This window comes from Solanum pennellii, chromosome 9 (assembly GCF_001406875.1).
Source record: "Solanum pennellii chromosome 9, SPENNV200".
NCBI classification, from domain to species: domain Eukaryota; kingdom Viridiplantae; phylum Streptophyta; class Magnoliopsida; order Solanales; family Solanaceae; genus Solanum; species Solanum pennellii.
Genome location: NC_028645.1, coordinates 33004850 through 33012665, shown reverse-complemented (window position 1 = coordinate 33012665; position 7816 = coordinate 33004850). Strand labels below are relative to the sequence as shown.

Sequence of the window (7816 nt, the reverse complement as noted above, 5' to 3'; positions counted from 1 at the left end):
GAATTTTCCTATATCATTACTCAATAGAGTTACATTGGTGGATTTGGTAAAATGGTTGATTTTTATGTCATCTTCGGAATGGATTGGTTGCATGCACTACTACAAAAATGAGATTAGCGATAATTGTTTTGTGACACTAATCTAATTGCCGCTAATGTATTAAAACAAGGCTAAATATCAACGACTAATGTATAATGGCCAGTAATAAAGCACATTTCTAGAAACAATTAAAAAGAATGGACAGAATATCTTTAAATTGCATTTTCTAAAAATAACAGTCCCACTTTTCCAACCTTTACCCCTTGAAATAAGGAAAACTCACGCTTCTGCAAAAATTATTTTCCCCTTCTTATAAGGAAAATTCCCATTTTTTTAAAAAGAAGACCCTCTCCAAGTCCCACCCGCATAAGAAAATCACTAGTAACCTAGAAGTCGAGGACTAATATTCCATCAGAGGGAGATATCAAGCAAGTATCAGCGACGTCCATGACAAAGTATTTAGGTAAGCAGATCGCTACTCTCCAAATTTACTTTATGTGTTAATGTTCTCCTCTTTTTATTATCGCTATTGGTATGTAGATTTTAATGTTCTATGTATCATTGCTTTTATGTTTCTATTTGTGTAGTAATCTATTAACATCATTTTTCATTAATATGTGTTTGTTAGGTTATGTTTGCGATCTTTGATTTTTATTTAATTGGTTGAAATTTATTGAATAGATTCCTCTGGTTTCCCTATCATTTTATGAAGTGAAGAAACAATATCGTGATGATAGATGGATGATCAGTTTTACTTTAATGAAACCTCTGAATATTATAAAAATATAAAGGTTAAGTTGTGTGGACTAGATTCAAAACAAACAGTATCATATTGTGTTGTTGAAGAGCAACAAACTTAATGTTATTTACTTGTTACTTCAACAAATCGAGACTCGAGCTGAGTATATTCATGATTGACACTGTTAAGAAATCTTGGTAACTAGAAAAAATGTAGTGCTGTACAAAATGAATAGATATTTAACTATTCGAAGAGACAAAGTTGTATAAAATAATTTTACATCATGATCACTTAAAAGTACCATTGTAAATATGTGAAGTGGTACAAGTAAATTGTTGTTGCAACTCGTTCTGCATCATAGAGTGTTGAATTTATCTTATGATAGAAGATGAGAATAATATAATGAAAACTCTCATACACTTGTCACTTGTGTTTCTATTCCAGTATTAAGAATACTAAATTATATAAAGTATCGTACAACATCTTGATAACTACACCCACCTTTTCCAATTTGTTAGAAGTAAAGAGAAACTTTAGCAGTAGTTGTGACGATAGTAAATTTATTATAAAACAGGGCAACAATTAAAACTCTATCAATCAGCTACGGTCCAGTTGCATCCACTAAAGTTTAAGAAAGAGTTATAACGACGGCTAGTTCTATTACCATTGTTCCATGCTTATGTTTATTGCTTATCTGTCAGAACTTTGAACTTGAAATTTCTTTTGATATATTTTTTGAAAAATTGCAATTCACTCTCTTTGACGTATAGCTGGATAGACTAGCAAATTAGAAAAGACACTAAATGAGTGTCAATTCTTTTTAATAATATGGTGAAAATTTAATATTTATTGACTATTCAGTAAAGCTTAGTATCAACCTAATGATTAATCAGGTAACATGAATTTTCTCTATTTTCATATCGTAGTTGGTTGTTGCTTTTTTTTTTTTGTATAATCTGAATATCAGTGGATATAAGTTTTGTTGATACGTAAAATAGGGATCTTTAGACAGTCTAGATATCTATTTGCAAAAATTTCATGGCTAGAAAGACCTAACACAACATGCTACATCAGCCTATAGACATTTATAAAACTCATCTAGGATAAAGGTTTAGATGTTTTCAATAATACAGGGGTTAGGGAGACCCCAACCTGTATACATCTACTAAAAAGAGAGATATACAATTATAAAGATTCTTATCCTTGCCTCTATGTGGAGAGCAAACAATAAATTGGTACACCTCGTATAACTTGCGTCCTATGAATAGTAGGACTCTACAGAGTATGACTGTGTACAAAAAGTAAGTAGCAAACGACCCTTTCTGATACATGTACACCGCTAAAAGGCTACAACAAAGCAAATTACAAAGATGAATATTTCCACTTGTTTCTAACTCTAAGATTAGGAGGTTGATTCTAGTCAAACCTTACAGCAGCTTTAACATGGGTTGGCAACAAAGTAGTAGTACTAAAGAAAAAATTCTTTCTTTTCCTTTGCTCCTATATTAGGCATAATATTCGCGACGCAGTCAGCGTCCCTATAGAAATGCTTCACCTAGTAGTTCACTTCATCCAGTAGGTTGATGATCTACTCCAATTCACTTCTGATAGTCAAGATTCCTTTACTAGTAGCTTTTATCCAGTTTACTAGTGTCATGGAATCAGTCTCAATGATAACATTGTCAAGGTGGTTTACCAGAAACAATTGTAACCCTTTGAGTACGACATTGACCTCACGATTATTTTTAGTTGAGATTCTGTAATATGAATAAAAAGCCATTTCTCATGTCACCATTTTTGTCCCTTCGAATACCTCTGCCAGCATCTTCACCAGGATTACCCATACAACAGCCATCCATGTTTACCTTGAGCATGTTTGTGTGTGGCTTCTGCCTAGTAATGAATTTACTATCCAGCATAGGAGTACAACCTTCCACCTTGATGCATTGGAATTAACTATTAAGAATCATAAACATCAACCATGTGACTTGCTCATTAATTCTAATACTGGACATATGATTTCCTTCAAATATGGCTAAGCATGTACTCTCCCAAATCACCCAACATAGGATACAACATCATGTTAGTACAACGACCTAAGGTCTTGTAGCACAATAAACAACCATTTAGTTGATGATATTGTATTACAGAAAATTTTCCTCTAGCTAATCTTTGAAACTCGTAATTCATTTAAAGCACTCTGCTACAATTTCTTTTCACTTCCCATATTATTAGTTAATTTAAATGTTATATATACAATTATGAGCTTCTATACTGCATAATTATTCACTTGAACAATTTTAGAGCTTCTTTAAGGTGTTTTATCATATGCATTTTTTTTTGTTTTATGAATAGATTTTAAACTATAGTAAATATTGTGTTGAGGTACAAAATTTTAAGATACAAAAAAACAATCAGGAGAGCATGTTCTCTCAATATCTTTTGATCTAAGTACAGTTGAAACAGATAGATATCTAATCAAGCTTAAAGTCTGAACAACTATATACATCAGCTAATACTCGAGCAATTTGTAGTTACCCAAATCAAGCCACTAAAGCTAGAACAAGGGTTGTAACAATGGCTGATCTTATGATTACCTTCCATTACTGTGTTCTTTGTAAATCAGTTCAACAACTAGACTCGCTAATCTCTTGGACAAACTAGTTTACTTTCCTTCATCATTAATTTAAGATGGGTAGCTACCTTTGCGAAAATTTCTTGCTTCCTTAGAATTCCATACTGAATTTTCTAATTGAAGAACATTAACAAAATCACTTCTAGCACCTCTAGTGTCAGCAGTTAGATGCTGCCAAAATATATATGAAATCGAGCTCCCCATTGTTCAGTAAAAGGGAGGAGACATTTTTTTTCTTTATCCTGACGTTCATTCATTATTAACTATACAGTGGTTGGCTCTTCAATGTGGCTTAATTTTTTATCCTATCATATTTGTTAACTTTCGATTAGTTAAAAGAGAAAACAAGGATTATTAGTGCTTTCATTTTTCCAGTTGTTCCATATTAGTAAATTTAGCTTATTTTTTTAGAGATGAGGCAAGTAGAGCTTAACGACATCAAGAACGTAAGCGATGTGGGGATATTTTACTATGTTTTTTATGAGTCTTAAATATGATTATTGATAAGGTTAATAAAATCACACAACTAGATAAAATAGATCACAACTTAAAAACATAGTTAAATTTCTATTAATGAATATGAGTTTTGTTATTGTGTGGATTGTGTCTCTATTTAGATGTGTTATCTTCATTTATTCATCCTGTGTTCTTTCTTCTAGGTGTTTGACTATATAATTTGTGTTGGGAAAACGTGGATAAGCATTAAAAATATATATGGTAAAGGTAATGGAAATAAAATTGGAAAATAACAACACCAAGAAATTTACGTGGAAACCCTTCTCAATAAGGGAAAAAACAAAGGGTCAAGAGGAGCAACTGATATCACTATCGTAAGGAATTTTACACAGTGTAGTCACGAATACAATACTCAAAGTTACTACTACTCACTCAAAAGGAACAACACTCTTTTGGTTTCCACCTTACTAAAATATCGCTCACGCTTTATGGAATAACTCACTTTGCTCTCGATGTAATTTTTCTCTCAAGTTTTGGTGTGTTCTTCAAATGTGCAAAATGAGTCCGGCAACTTTCGTTCAGAAAGCAAAAATCTAACTCTTTCCATCAAGATCCTGTTCATTCTCTCAGCCAAACCATTAAGCTGAGGAGTCTTGGAGGAGTCTTCTGGTGTCTAATACCTTGATGCTTGCAGTATTCGTCAAATGGTCCACAGTATTCCTCACCATTATCAGTACGAATACATTTCAGTTTCTTTCCAGTTTCTCTTTCAACTGAAGCCTAAAATTGCTTAAAGACACCTAACACTTGGTCTTTACTCTTCAAGATATAGACCCAAAGTTTTCTCGAGCAATCATCAATGAAGTTGACAAAGAAAAGTGCACCACCTAATGTCTTTGTATTCATTGGACCACATAAATCAGAGTGCACCAGCTCAAGCAACTCTGTCTTTCTCGAAGGGGGTAGGACTTAAAGGAAACTCTATTTTGTTTACCAGCCAAGCATTGCTCACACTTTTCTAATTTAGCACTTTTGAAATTTGACAAAAAATTCTTCTTGGCTAGTACATTAAGTACTCTCTCGCTAATGTGGCTAAGTCTCTTGTGCCATAACATTGAGGAGTTATCTCTCTAAAACATATTCACCATATCAACACAAGCATATGTCGTAGTCCAGTATAGACCACGATGTTTGTTACCACGAGCCACAACTAAGTAACCCTTAATGAGCTTCCATTTTCCATCACCGTTGGTACTAACATATCCTTCATCGTCTAAAACACCAACAATAATTAGGTGCAGACAAACCTCAGGATCATGTTTCACATTGTTCAAAACTAGTTTAGTTCCAACACTAGTTTCCGAAAAATTGTACCAATACCAACCACCCAAGAAATAGTCTCATTACCCTTACTCAAGGTTCCAAAATCACCAGGAGTACAGGAAGAGAAAAAATCCTTCCTTGATGTCACATGAGATGCAGAACCAGTGTCCACAATCCAGCCTGACTCATCACAAGCAATATTTTTCATATCCTCATCAAGGACAATGACAAGATCTTCGGTGGTAACGGTGCTAGGCAGCTTTCGTTTCCATCTTCCTTAGTTTCCTCTTTGTTTTTGTTCTCCCTCTTCAACTTCTTGCAGAACTTCTTTGTGTGCCCTTTCATGACACAATGAGAGCACTCAATATCCTTAAGTTGGCCTCTGGTTAGCTCCTATTTTGTTCTCTATACTGAGAACCACGATTTTTGTTTCTCCCCCTGGGGCCAGATATCAGAACATCCGACGAAGAAGAAGCTAGAGATTTTTTCTCATCTCTTCGTTCAAGACACTACTCTTGGCGGAATCCATAGAGATCACACCATTTGGAGCAGAATTTGACAATGACGTTCTAAATGTTTCCGAAGAATTTTGTAGGGAACCAAGTAGAAGCAAGCCTTGAATTTCTTCATCAAATTTGATGCCCATAGCAGATAACCGATTCATGATCCCTTGAAAATTATTCAGATGGTCTGTCATTGGAGAACCAACATGATACTTTAAACTCAACATCTGCTTTATTAAGAACATTTTGTTGTTGCCAGTCTTCCAAGCATACAAACTTTCAAGATGCTCCCATAAGGTTCGAGCATGTGTCTCCCCAGAAATATGATTCAACATATTATCGTCGATCCATTGCCTAATGAATCCACATACCTGTCTGTGCAACGGATTCCACTCTTCATCTATTTTATTATTAGGCTTTACAGTGGTAAATACTGGTAAGTAAAAATTCTTAATGTAAAGCAAATCTTCCATTTTATCCTTCCAAATGGCATAATTAACATCATTCAAAGTAACCATTCTACTTGTGTTGGCTTCCATCGTTTTTACCCAAAAAATATTGTTATCGCAAATCAAAGTAAATCTTTTCTGATGTGAATGTTAAGATTGTGATGCAACCACAGAGCATACTCAGATAAAACATTGGCCCTGATACCAGTTTGTTAAGAAAACGCGGACAAGCACAAAAATATATATTGTAAAAGTAATGGAAATAAAATGGGAAAATAACAACACCAAGAAATTTACGTGGAAACCCTTCTGAATATGGGAAAAAACCACGGGCAAAGAAAAGCAACTGATATCACTATAGTAAGGAATTTTGCACAGTGTAGTCACAAATACAATACTCAAAGTCACTACTAGATACTCAACAGGAACAACACTCTTTTGGTTTCCGCCTTACTAAAATATTGCTCACACTCTATTTTTCTTCACAGACTATTTTTCTTTTATAGTCTATGGAATACCTCACTTTGCTCTCAAAGTGGTTTTTCTCTCAAGTTTTGGTGTGTTCTACAAATGAGCAAAATCATGCTTATGTAACTAATGACATAGCTAAATATACAAAGATCAAAAGTGATTGCAAATCTTACCAATTTGCCAACCACCAAATCTTCTCTTTTCAACTCTAATTACTATTCATTTTTAACAATTACTTCTAGTAATTGAATAGCAAGATTTGAACAAAAAAAATGGGATGGATTCAATAATTTGTTTGCTTTGTTGAATAAAAACTGTTAAACGTACAGTTGACTAACACTAATTATTGACATATTAATATTTGAACTGTAGCCCCTCTACTTTCTACAATTAGTTGCTGCGTCGAAATTCCTAAGTGAAATTTCTACTTGATTGACATTAGAAGAATGAATAGTAGATTCTCTACTTTTAAAATTAGATGTTCCCAGCTACATCAACTAAAGGTCAAGCAATAGCCATAATAATGGTTGATCTGATTACTATTGTTTCATTACTCTGTTCTCTGCAAATCATCCCATAAATTAGACTCGCGAATCTCTTGGACAAAATAGTTAACTCTCGTTTAACATTAGTATAAGATGCTTAAATACCTTAGAGAAAATCTTTTGCTTCTTCAGAAATCCTTAGTAAAATTTTTACTTGAAGAGCATTAGAAAATTACTTGTAGCACCTCTATTTTCAACAATTAGTTGCTGCCAAATTATATACAAAATTGAGCTGCGAAGTGGATTTTTGCCATGACGTACTTTGTTAACTATCGGCAAATTATTAGAGAAAACAGAGATAAAAATGTGTTCATTTTTTCCAGCAGCTCCAAAATATTAAATTAAGTCCCCATTTTGGGAGAAGAGAGAAGTGGAGCTTAAGGACTTCAATCACATGAGATATACAAGAAGTTTTACTATATTGTTGTTGAGTTTTTAATATGATTATGCTTAAGATAATAACAAACACACAACTGTGTTTAGTTTTTCTATTTGACACCTATGTTCTCAGCAATTCTTTATAGCAGTTGGATTCATAATTCTCTCCGACATGTTGCTAGACAACATTCCTTTGCATAGGTTGCTTAACAATAAAATACTTTTCAGCGCACACTAAAATTTACTTCTCGTCTTTCATGATTGCTCATTTAGTTAAC

At 33.6% G+C, this 7816-nt stretch overlaps 1 long non-coding RNA gene across 2 annotated transcripts in view; it reads left to right on the top strand.

Annotated features, from left to right (window-relative positions):
* The first annotated feature begins 358 nt into the window (after window positions 1-358).
* LOC114078599 overlaps window positions 359-7816 on the top strand; it is a 43006-nt gene continuing 35548 nt past the window's right edge. For both annotated transcript variants that reach the window (XR_003580228.1, XR_003580227.1), the window contains exon 1: window positions 359-502. This is a non-coding gene — a long non-coding RNA (uncharacterized LOC114078599). The remainder of the gene's footprint in view (window positions 503-7816) is intronic.